The sequence below is a fragment of the Prionailurus viverrinus genome, chromosome D4 (genome assembly GCF_022837055.1).
Source record: "Prionailurus viverrinus isolate Anna chromosome D4, UM_Priviv_1.0, whole genome shotgun sequence".
In the NCBI taxonomy this organism is placed as follows: Eukaryota; Metazoa; Chordata; class Mammalia; order Carnivora; family Felidae; genus Prionailurus; species Prionailurus viverrinus.
This window is the reverse complement of record NC_062573.1, coordinates 57,233,442-57,246,443: the sequence shown is the minus strand read 5'-3', so window position 1 is coordinate 57,246,443 and position 13,002 is coordinate 57,233,442. Positions and strand designations below refer to the sequence as shown.

Here is a 13,002-nt window from a genome sequence, read left to right as displayed (position 1 = left end):
TGTTTTTCTTGGATGGCTTGCTCTGGAGAATTCAACTACCATGTTAAAAACATTCAAGCAGCCCTGGGGAAAGGCCCATGTGCCAGCAGCTCAGGCTGAGAGGAAGTAACCTAGCCAGACATTTGAGTAAACTCCCTGGAAGTGGATCTTTTAGCCTCCATCGAGTTCAGATGATCTCAGATGCCCAGGCTTTAAATGTCCCAGCTGAGGACATGGCGGAGAAGAGACAAACCATTCCCAGTGTGCCCTGTCTCAAGTTTTGACTCAGAGACCAATCTACTAAATGTTTTTGTTTTAAGCCACTAAGTTATGGGGTGACCTGTTAAGCAGTAAGAGGTAAATAATACATAAGTGGTGCTATGTAACTTCTGAGAATAAGTCATAAGAACTAGCTTCATGGGCACCCGGGTGGCTCAGTTGGTTAAGTGGCTGACTCTTGATTTTGGTGCAGGTCATGATCTCACAGTTTTTGAGATAGAGCCCAGTGTCAGGTTCTGTGCTGACTCTCTCCCACACAAAGTAAATAAATAAAAAAGAAGAAGAAAAAGAAGAAGAAGAAGAAGAAGAAGAAGAAGAAGAAGGGTGAGAAGGAGGGGGGATGAGGGGAGGAGGAGGGGGAGGAGGAAGAGAAGGGGAGAGAAGGGGAGGAGGGGGACATGGGGGAGGGGGAGAGGGAGGAGGAGGGGAGGAAGAGGATGGGGAGGAGGGAGAGGGGGAGGGGGAGGAGGAGAAGAAGGAGGGGGAAGGGAGAGGGAGAGGGAGGGGGAGGAGGAGGAGGAGGAGAAGAAGAACTAGCTTCTGCCTGGGTCTCTCAGATGATTGTGGCCCTGGCTGACATCTTGACTATAGCCTTGTGAGAGACTAAGTCAAAACAGCCTGGCTCATCTACTTCCACAGGAACTGTGAACGGTAATAAAACGTACTGTTGTTTTAAGCCTCCTGAGTGCTGGGGTACTTTGTCCAGCAGCAGTAGATAGCTCACACATCACTGTCACAATTGCAACCTCTGCTTTCACTTGTCCCCTTAGCACCTGTCACTATCTCATATACTAGGCGTTTTACTAATTTACTTCTGCCTTCTCTGCTAGAATCTAAGATCCATGTTTATTATTTTTTGAATCTATTTTAGTCATTGTTTTACACCCCAGTTTCTCGAATAGAATCTGGTACATAATGGACAATCACTGTTTGTGTTGAATAAATGAATGGCAACAAAAACAAAGTCTTGGCCCTCCCTGACGTCAGAGAGCTCTGGTGGGACTTTTTGTCCCAACAGGGCTAGAGGAATATACCTGCCTTTTTTGCCTTTCTTGCTCCAACTATATTTGTATCACTCCTTGAATTACTCAATGGCATTTATTTGTTCATTCACTAATTAACTGATTGATTCCACATCTTGGGTAGGTAATTTAGAGGGCCTCACCCTAGAAACAGGATGACCCCCCCTTTCTCCATGGTAAGAAAGTACAGATATATTCTCTGTGCTGTGTTCTACCCTGAACTCCTGTGGGTATAACCAGAGGTTATAGTAACTGGAGATGATTAGTGGGAGATCTGCCTCTTCCCCACCAAAATTGTGATGCTCTTTTTTCTGCCTTATCAACCTCCTCCTCCCTGAAAAGGCAGTTTGTGAGCCTAGGAAAATCCTGGCACCTTTTACTTTGATTCCTCACACACAAGCTCCCATCTGACAGCTCTGTTCTCCTTCTTCAACACATTCACACCCACTCCTACCCCAACATAACCAGCTCCCTCCAGCAACAACCCCACCTGTGTCCATGTCACTCCCCTCCCCTGAATCTCAGACACCATGTCTTCCCACTTTAATAAAATTTCAAACATGAAACCAAAAATATACATATTTTGACCATAATTTTCTCTTATAAAAAAGAATATGTAAAATATAAAGGCAGGGGCTCCTGAATAGCTCAGTTGGTTAAGCATCTGACTTCAGCTCAGGTCATGATCTCACAGTTCATGGGTTTGAGCCCATGTTGGGCTCTGTGCTGCTAGCATGAAGCCTGGAGACTGCTTCAAATTCTGTCTCCTCCTTGCTCTCTGCCCTGCCCCCTGCTCTCTCTCTTCTCTCAAAAATAAATAAATAAATAAATAAACATTAAAAAATACATATAAAAGCATACAAAGCCAGTGAAAACTGCATAACACCTTACCACCCTATGTGTGAGGGGTAGGAGACATAGGAGTTCATTACTATAAAACAGTGGCATGTAGTTTCACCACTAGGTGGGAATCTTAGGGAGATACTTTATTCCTGAACCGCTGAGAGTCCTTGTGTGCATCCAGGGGAGACAGGAGGTCCCAGTGGAGATAGGAACCTAGACTCCTGGGAGATACTATTATCTCTGGCACCATCTAAGGTTGGTCTAGAAAATGAGGAAGCAAGATGAGTGAGACTGGTGATCAGTGATGAAAAAAAAAAATGTGGTCCCTAAGTGGCTGGAGAAACACTGGGCTTATTCCTTTAGGTTCCTTTAGGGCCACTCCTAGCTCAGTTTCTCTAGATGTCAGACTCTCCCCCTCTTCAGGATTAGAGGTTCCCACCTCTTGCTTTGACCTCTTTGACCCACCGTCTCCCAGCTGCCCCCCATTTGCCTCCTGCTCCTTCAAGGCCAATGGGGAAGATGTGTTAAGCTACTCTAAATACCTAGATGTCACCTTAGAGAAAGGAAGGAAGTCCAAAAGATAATTTTCTTCCTAAGACAGTTATCCAAAAGAGACAGTTTATTTGGAGGAGACTAATATACTCTTAATTCACAAACTTAAAGTGCCCAGTGCCAACTTACGGACTACAACTGGGATATATACTTTGATGGCATTTAGATACTATGAATACCTAAAAGAGTAGGATGTGGCCCAGACCAGGAGGTCAGAGAGAGCTTCCCCAAGAAAATAATACTTGATATCTACAGGGTTAGAGTTATCTAGGTGAAGATGAAGAGGGAAGAGCTTTCCAGAAAGAGAGAACAGAAGGACAAAGGCTCTGTGGCAGAAGGGAGCAAGACAGGAAAAGGGGATTTTAAAAAGCTTTTGGTTAGAGCTGAGAGAGTGAGGTGTAATCTCATGGGAGATGAATCTGGAGGGGTGGGTAGGTAGGTAGGTGTCAGTGTAGGGTCTTATAATTCCTGATGAAGAGCTCTGCTTTATCTTAATAGCAATGGGAAGTCACTGAAATAGCTCACAAAACTCTTTTTTGCTGTAATGTAAAAGATAGATTCATGGGGTTGAAGGAGGGATGGTCCACATTTGATAACAGTAGATCAGTTAAGAAGTTACTATGGCTTATTTTTGTGTGTTTCTGGCAGGGGGAATTTTTTAAAATCTCTTATTTTACTCAAAATAATTCTTTTTTTAGGTTTCCACCTAAATTTGGATCTCATAAATCGCATTTCAAATTGCCCAAATAAATGCCTGTTTGTTTAAATTTTCAGTGAATTCTTTTTTTAAAAGTTTACTTAATTTTGAGAAAGAGAGAGAGTGCGACCAGGAGAGGGGCAGAGAGAGGGAGACACAGAATCTGAAGCAGACTCCAGGCTCTGAGCTGTCAGCACAGAGCCCGACGCAGCACTTGAACTCACGAACTGTGAGATCATGACCTGAGCCGAAGTCGAACGCTTAACCAGCTGAGCCACCCAGGTGCCCCTACTCAAAATAATTCTTTTTTTCAACGTTTATTTATTTTTGGGACAGAGAGAGACAGAGCATGAACGGGGGAGGGTTAGAGAGAGAGGGAGACAGAAAATCGGAAACAGGCTCCAGGCTCTGAGCCATCAGCCCAGAGCCCGACGCGGGGCTCGAACTCACGGACCGCGAGATCGTGACCTGGCTGAAGTCGGACGCTTAACCGACTGCGCCACCCAGGCGCCCCTCAAAATAATTCTTAAAAAAATGTTTTTAAGTAAATGCTTGGCCCAACTTGTGGCTCAACCTTACAACCCCCAGATCAAGAGTTGTATGCTCTACTGATTTGAGCCAGCCAGGCACCCCTCAAAGTAATTTTTTTTTCATAATTGAGTTTTTATTGATTGTTAGGATCGGTACAGACATTTCAATTTGTACACAATTCTTTTTATAAATTTTATTTACTTATTTATTTAAATGTTTATTTATTTTGAGAGAGACGAGAGAGTGTGTATGTGCATGTGAGTGGGGAAGGGGCAAAGAGAGAGGGAGAGAGAGAATCCCAGGCAGGCTTCATGCTTAGTGCAGAGCCTAACTTGAGGATTGATTTCACAACCCTGAGATCATGTCCTGAGCTGAAACCAAGAGTCAGATGCTTGGGGTGCCTGGATGGATCAGTTGGTTAAGTGACTGACTCTTGGTTTTGGCTGAGATCGTAATCTCACAGTTTTGTGAGTTCAAGCTCCTTGTCAGGCTCCGCGCTAACAGGAGCCTTTTTGGGATTCTCTCTCTCCCCTTCTCTCTGCACCGCACCTCCCCCCCCCATTAAATAAATAAACTTAAAAAAAGAGAGAGATGCTCAGCTGACTGAGCCACCCAGGTGCTCCTATGCACAGTTATTAATGTACGTACTGAAAACCTAAAAAATCATGTTATGATTCTTTTGTAAAAGTTATTCCAGTGACCTTACAGATTACAATTTGGAAGCAAATTTTCCTTAACAGTATATCAAGTACCAATATCTTCAAATGTTCATATGCTATCACATTAAGTACCACTAATTTACAATTTGATATTATATACACTACATACTCAAATTTTCAATCTCGCACAGCACATTAAAAGGTACTAGGAAAACTGGATTACCAGGACCAAGATGTTACAGAGTGCATAAAATTCTGACAGGGAGAGCCAAAATCAAGGAGTGGTTTTCTTTAGGAAACCATTCTACCAAAACAACCCAGGAATAAGGGTAATTTATAATGTTCAAGACATATTAAAAATACGACTGACTCCAAATTGCTATTTACCATCCTTTGTATTATAGGCTATAAAAACTACCCCATGTATAGAATGTTAAGCTGGCACCCAGAACCATGAAAGCCTCCCACAGTCAATATTCCACTATTTTCTGGTTGTACCAAAAAAATTATTTCACTTCTTTAAGGACAGAGCACTTACACTTTAAAAAGTGGGATGAGGTGGGATTCTCTCCTTCTCTGCAACGTTTCTAGAGCTACTACTAAAAACCTTGCATTTGCAAAATAGTTGTTAAAAATATTCCTCTGGATTGTACAAGAAGGGAGACAGGGACCTGAAAGACATGGTAATGACATTAATCAGCCTGGGCTTCTCTCTCCTCTTCATTAGAGGCTGGACTCTCCTGGGTTTTAGTTTCTCCGTTTTCTGCAGGTTAAGTCTTTCATTTCTTCGATAGCCACTCTGACTTTCTTGTCTGAAGATCTATCCCTCCCTACATCGTTTCCACTTTTGCAGAGCAGGTTTGGCAGACAACTGCTCCAAACTCCTCTCAGGCGCTCTTTCCTCTTTGGGTTGGTGGCGGGGTGCCTGCCCTCCGGTGCAGGGCCAACTGCGTGCGGGCGGTGCGGTGCGCGCAGATGGGCAGGTGCAGAGCCAGACATCAGCCGGCGGGCAGGCCCAGTGTCCCTGCAGGCGGGTGCGGAGGTAAACGCGTACAAGCGAGTGGGCGCCTGCGTGCGTGTGTGCGTGCAAGGGAGGGGCCTAGATGCATTCCTGCGGGCGGGCGGGGTGGGGCGGGCTGGCAGGGGGTTGGCTGCCGCCTGTGGGTTGCCCAGAGATTTCTGGAAGCAGGGCTGCTTGGCCGTGGTAGCTCCTCCTGTCCACGGAGCTTCTCTCAAAATAATTCTGTGTGCTATTATGCTGTCGTGTTTTAGCAAAGCTTATTCTAATATTTTAAATAGAATTGTATTAAATCTACATATTTATCTAATCAGTACTATCACCTTTCCTGTATTGAGCTAAACAAATGAGCCATATAAAGCTAAGGCATCTGTATAAGACTCTTTTTTTTTTTTTAATTTTTTTTTTCAACGTTTATTTTTGGGACAGAGAGAGACAGAGCATGAATGGGGGAGGGGCAGAGAGAGAGGGAGACACAGATCGGAAACAGGCTCCAGGCTCTGAGCCATCAGCCCAGAGCCTGACGCGGGGCTCAAACTCACGGACCGCGAGATCGTGACCTGGCTGAAGTCGGACGCTTAACCGACTGCGCCACCCAGGCGCCCCATAAGACTCTTAACCTCAGTCTTTTTGTTTGCTACACCCAAGTAATCTCTACACCCAAGGTGGGCCTGGAACTCACAACCTGGAGATCAAGATTCTCAGACTGTATGGACTGAACCAGCCAGGTGCCCCAACCTCAGTCTTAACTATCAATTATCACTGCTTTATCTGTAAGGGTTAAATTGTAGTGTCGGGCTAACCCATAGCTTGAAAAGTAACAGCTTTGTTCTGACATTGAAGGTCAAGAGATAACAGCCTTGCTTTAGTCTTATAAATTACGCTTCCTACTCTTGTAAATCAGGCTTCACCAAGGAAGGAAACAAAAGCTCAAAGAAAAGAGTATCAGAGGGCAAGGTCAAGGAGATCCACTGGTTGCAACTTAGCAGCAGAAAGTCTAAAATAATCACCTCATCCGGCAACTGTTTCTAACTCATCTGGGAACTGTTTCTCTGTTCTGTTCCCAGGTAATGATAAAACGATGTGATCGTGATCGGCTTTAAAAACTCTGTACCCGGGCTGTTCAAGGCCGCACTCTGATCAAGAGTGTTGGTCCCAATCGGTCGGCCTTGCCTCTCATTGCAATAAACTTTGTTGTAACTGTCACTGGTGCCCGTAGCATTGTTTCAGGAGTCGTGTGGATGCAACATATCTATCTATCTATCTATCTATCTATTTACCTAAGTTTTGAAGAGAGCCTGCACGAGTGGGAGAGGGGCAGACAGAAGGAGAGACAGAATCCCAAGCAGGCTCTGCACCATCACAGAGCCCCTAGCCAGCCCCAACTCACCAACTGAGATCATGCCCTGAGCAGAGATAAAGAGATCAAGAGTTGGACACTTTACCAACTGCACCATGCAGGTGCCTCTCATTATCACTGCTTTAAAGTTTTCTTGTAACTAAAAAAAGAAAAAAAAATCACCAAGTCACAATTCAACAACCTCATACAAGATAAAAAAAAAAGAAAAAGAGAAAAAAAACCCCACAAACCTAAACTAGGTTGAGTTTGAGCCAAGCTCCTCTGCTACTCCAAAATATTCAGTAACTTTCTGTGGTATCTTACAAGCCTTACAGAAAAGCCTCATTTCGTACCTTCCAGTTTTGTTAGAATCATTCACGTTCAAAATGAATGTATACTGCTTGCAACTAACTAAAAAGCAAGCATTCTTACCTAGGAAAATTCACTGTACTTAATATGGGCTCCATAACGTAGAAATATTCTGTAGATATTATAGAAACAAATGCTGCCAAAGAAAATGTTTCAACTTTTCTTTCAAAACATGGTATGAGTAGGGAGTGATTGCTGTAGTGCTGAAGGCTAATCTCATGCTGGGGAAGCTAAGGTCCAGTCCAGATAACGAGGAGAGACCTCTGTGAGTACCAGAGGAATTTAGTTGAGGTCCAGAAAAGCCACACTTGAGCAATATGGACCAAACTGAGAAAAGGCCATGCCATCCTGGGATGAAACACAAAAGAGAAATAAGCCTGTCTTAATCAAGAATAAAAACAAACCTGAAGAGATCAAAAGGATTTATCAGTCATTTAACAGCAGGCCAGAACATCTTTTAAAGGATGACAACACAATGCAGACCCCTTGTGACATACCACACAAAATGTCCAGGATAAAAAATTATGAGACATGTAACAGAGGAACAGTGTAATCCATAATTAAGGGGAAAAAGCAGTCAAGATAACTTAGATTTGGAATTAGCAGATAAGGGGCTTTAAAACTATAAATATGTTCAAGGACATAAGGAAAAGTTGTAATGAGTAAAAGGTGCAAACTCTAAGCAGAGAAGTGGAAAGAATTAAAAAAAAAAGATGGAAATCCAAGAAATGAAAAAGAACAGTATCTTAAATGAAAACCTCACTGGATAGTTTTAACAGATTTTGGGAAATTGCAGAAGAAAGGGTCAGTGAACTCAAGAGAGATCAGTAGAAATGATTGAATCTGAAGACTTGACTTGAGAGAAATACAATGAACAAAAATAGTTGAGTCTCTGTGACTTGTGAGACAACATGAAGTGCTCAAATATATATTCTCCAGAAGGCAAGGAGGGAGAGACAAAATGGGGGGGGGGGGGAGCAGGGGATATCCGAAAAAATAAGGAGTGAAAATTTCTCAGTTTTGGCAACATCAAACCATGGAGCCAAGAAGCTCAGCGAACTCCAAGAGCACAAATATAAAGAAAACACCTACATCACAGTTGACCAAGTGCTCTCAGTTTTGTAATTTACCCACTGACCTGACTTGAAAAATTTTAGTCAGGTTCTCTCCTCCCCACAGGCTCCTGAACTTTGGCTGGTTCACTAAGGTTTAGCAATTACTAATGTGTAAAACATCCACCTTTAAAAGCTCATTCTGAGTATCAGCCAACCACAGAAACATTGCTGTTGAAATGCCCTGATTTTGCCAACTGTTCACCCATTACCTGCCCCAGATCATGCTGGTCCTGCTTACCCCTCTCTATAAAAGTCTTTTTCTGTTTGGTTTTGAGACATTTGCAGATCCTGAGGTTGGGGCATCCTACCTAATGCAATGGTTTTTATGAATAAAGTCTCCTTGTCTAAGTACAGATTTGCTTTTGTTTAACATAGTCAAACTGCTAAATATATATAATACATAAATATATAAAACTAAATATAAGGAGAAAAATCTTAAAGGCCAACAGAGGGGGAAAAAAGACATTACAAACAAAGGATGGCTTCTCATTAGGAGCAATGGACACCAGAGAATACTGGAATATCTTTAGAATGCTAGAAGAAGAGGAGAAGGAGGCAAGATGGCGGCTTAGGAGGACGCTGGGCTCACCGCACATCCTGCTGATCACTTAGATTCCATCTACACCTGCCTAAATAACCCAGAAAACCGCCAGAGGATTAGCAGAACGGAGTCGCCGGAGCCAAACGCAGACGAGAGGCCCACGGAAGAGGGTAGGAAGGGCGGCGAAGCAGTGCGCGCTCCACGGACTGGCGGGAGGGAGCCGGGGCGGAGGGGCGGCTCGCCGGCCAAGCAGAGCCCCCGAGTCTGGCTTGCAAAAGCGGAGGGGCCTGACGGACTGTGTTCCCACAACAAGCGCGACTTAGCGTCTGGGAGGTCATAAGTTAACAGCTCTGCTCGGAAAGCGGGAAGGCTGGAGGACAAAGGGAGGGAGAGCTGCTGAGCCCCCTGACAACAGAGCTCAGTTTGGTGGGGAACAAAGGCGCTCGCCAGCGCCATCTCCCCCGCCCATCCCCCAGCCGAAATCCCAAAGGGAACTGGTTCCTGCCAGGGAGCTTGCTCGCTCCGCGCAAACACCCAACTCTGCGCTTCGGCGGAGCCAAACCTCCAGCAGCGGATCTGACTCCCTCCCGCTGCCACAGGGCCCCTCCTGAAGTGGATCACCTAAGGAGAAGCGATCTAAGCCTGCCCCTCCTGCCCCCGTGCACCTTGCCTACCCACCCCAGCTAATACGCCAGATCCCCAGCATCACAAGCATGGCAGGGTGCAAGTAGCCCAGACGAGCCACACCACCCCACAGTGAATCCCGCCCCTAGGAGAGGGGAAGAGAAGGCACACACCAGTCTGACTGTGGCCCCAGCGGTGGGCTGGGGGCAGACATCAGGTCGGACTGCGGCCCCGCCCACCAACCCCAGTTATACACCACAGCACAGGGGAAGTGCCCTGCAGGTCCTCACCACGCCAGGGACTATCCAAAATGACCAAGCGGAAGAATTCCCCTCAGAAGAATCTCCAGGAAATAACAACAGCTAATGAGCTGATCAAAAAGGACTTAAATAATATAACAGAAAGTGAATTTAGAATAATAGTCATAAAATTAATCACTGGACTTGAAAACAGTATACAGGACAGCAGAGAATCTCTTGCTACAGAGATCAAGGGACTAAGGAACAGTCACGAGGAGCTGAAAAACGCTTTAAACGAAATGCATAACAAAATGGAAACCACCACGGCTCGGCTTGAAGAGGCAGAGGAGAGAATAGGTGAACTAGAAGATAAAGTTATGGAAAAAGAGGAAGCTGAGAAAAAGAGAGATAAAAAAAATCCAGGAGTATGAGGGGAAAATTAGAGAACTAAGTGATACACTAAAAAGAAATAATATACGCATAATTGGTATCCCAGAGGAGGAAGAGAGAGGGAAAGGTGCTGAAGGGGTACTTGAAGAAATCATAGCTGAGAACTTCCCTGAACTGGGGAAGGAAAAAGGCATTGAAATCCAAGAGGCACAGAGAACTCCCTTCAGACGTAACTTGAATCGATCTTCTGCACGACATATCATAGTGAAACTGGCAAAATACAAGGATAAAGAGAAAATTCTGAAAGCAGCAAGGGGTAAACGTGCCCTCACATATAAAGGGGACCTATAAGACTCGTGACTGATCTCTCTTTTGAAACTTGGCAGGCCAGAAAGAATTGGCACGAGATTTTCAGGGTGCTAGACAGAAAAAATATGCAGCCAAGAATCCTTTATCCAGCAAGTCTGTCATTTAGAATAGAAGGAGAGATAAAGGTCTTCCCAAACAAACAAAAACTGAAGGAATTTGTCACCACTAAACCAGCCCTACAAGAGATCCTAAGGGGGACCCTGTGAGACAAAGTACCAGAGACATCACTACAAGCATAAAAAATACAGACATCACAATGACTCTAAACCCGTATCTTTCTATAATAACACTGAATGTAAATGGATTAAATGCGCCAACCAAAAGACATAGGGTATCAGAATGGATAAAAAAACAAGACCCATCTATTTGCTGTCTACAAGAGACTCATTTTAGATCTGAGGACACCTTTAGATTGAGAGTGAGGGGATGGAGAACTATTTATCATGCGACTGGAAGCCAAAAGAAAGCTGGAGTAGCCGTACTTATATCAGACAAACTAGACTTTAAATTAAAGGCTGTAACAAGAGATGAAGAAGGGCATTATATGATAATTGCAGGGTCTATCCATCAGGAAGAGCTAACAATTATAAATATCTATGCGCCGAATACCGGAGCCCCCAAATATATAAAACAATTACTCATAAACATAAGCAACCTTATTGATAAGAATGTGGTAATTGCAGGGGACTTTAACACCCCACTTACAGAAATGGATAGATCATCTAGACACACGGTCAATAAAGAAACAAGGGCCCTGAATGAGACATTGAATCAGATGGACTTGACAGATATATTTAGAACTCTGCATCCCAAAGCAACAGAATATACTTTCTTCTCAAGTGCACATGGAACATTCTCCAAGATAGATCATATACTGGGTCACAAAACAGCCCTTCATAAGTTTACAAGAATTGAAATTATACCATGCTTACTTTCAGACCACAATGCTATGAAGCTTGAAATCAACCACAGGAAAAAGTCTGGAAAACCTCCAAAAGCATGGAGGTTAAAGAACACCCTACTAACGAACGAGTGGGTCAACCAGGCAATTAGAGAAGAAATTAAAAAATATATGGAAACAAACAAAAATGAAAATACAACAATCCAAACACTTTGGGACGCAGCGAAGGCAGTCCTGAGAGGAAAATACATTGCAATCCAGGCCTATCTCAAGAAACAAGAAAAATCCCAAATACAAAATCTAACAGCACACCTAAAGGAACTAGAAGCAGAACAGCAAAGGCAGCCTAAACCCAGCAGAAGAAGAGAAATAATAAAGATCAGAGCAGAAATAAACAATATAGAATCTAAAAAAACTGTAGAGCAGATCAACGAAACCAAGAGTTGGTTTTTTGAAAAAATAAACAAAATTGACAAACCTCTAGCCAGGCTTCTCAAAAAGAAAAGGGAGATGACCCAAATAGATAAAATCATGAATGAAAATGGAATTATTACAACCAATCCCTCAGAGATACAAACAATTATCAGGGAATACTATGAAAACTTATATGCCAACAAATTGGACAACCTGGAAGAAATGGACAAATTCCTGAACACCCACACTCTTCCAAAACTCAATCAGGAGGAAATAGAAAGCTTGAACAGACCCATAACCAGCGAAGAAATTGAATTGGTTATCAAAAATCTCCCAACAAATAAGAGTCCAGGACCAGATGGCTTCCCAGGGGAGTTCTACCAGACGTTTAAAGCAGAGATAATACCTATCCTTCTCAAGCTATTCCAAGAAATAGAAAGGGAAGGAAAACTTCCAGACTCATTCTATGAAGCCAGTATTACTTTGATTCCTACACCAGACAGAGACCCAGTAAAAAAAGAGAACTACAGGCCAATATCCCTGATGAATATGGATGCAAAAATTCTCAATAAGATACTAGCAAATCGAATTCAACAGCATATAAAAAGAATTATTCACCATGATCAAGTGGGATTCATTCCTGGAATGCAGGGCTGGTTCAACATTCGCAAATCAATCAACATGATACATCACATTAACAAAAAAAAAAGAGAAGAACCATATGATCCTGTCAATCGATGCAGAAAAGGCCTTTGACAAAATCCAGCACCCTTTCTTAATAAAAACCCTTGAGAAAGTCGGGATAGAAGGAACATACTTAAAGATCATAAAAGCCATTTATGAAAAGCCCACAGCTAACATCATCCTCAACGGGGAAAAACTGAGAGCTTTTTCCCTGAGATCAGGAACAAGACAGGGATGCCCACTCTCACCGCTGCTGTATAACATAGTGCTGGAAGTTCTAGCATCAGCAATCAGACAACAAAAGGAAATCAAAGGCATCAAAATTGGCAAAGATGAAGTCAAGCTTTCGCTTTTTGCAGATGACATGATATTATACATGGAAAATCCGATAGACTCCACCAAAAGTCTGCTAGAACTGATACATGAATTCAGCAAAG

The 13,002-nt window shown here is 43.4% G+C and overlaps 1 long non-coding RNA gene across 1 annotated transcript in view; it reads left to right on the top strand.

Annotated features, from left to right (window-relative positions):
• LOC125149923 (uncharacterized) overlaps window positions 1–511 on the top strand; it is a 31,428-nt gene extending 30,917 nt beyond the window's left edge. The window contains exon 4 of the long non-coding RNA XR_007146099.1: window positions 452–511. This is a non-coding gene — a long non-coding RNA (uncharacterized LOC125149923). The remainder of the gene's footprint in view (window positions 1–451) is intronic.
• Window positions 512–13,002: the final 12,491 nt, after the last annotated feature.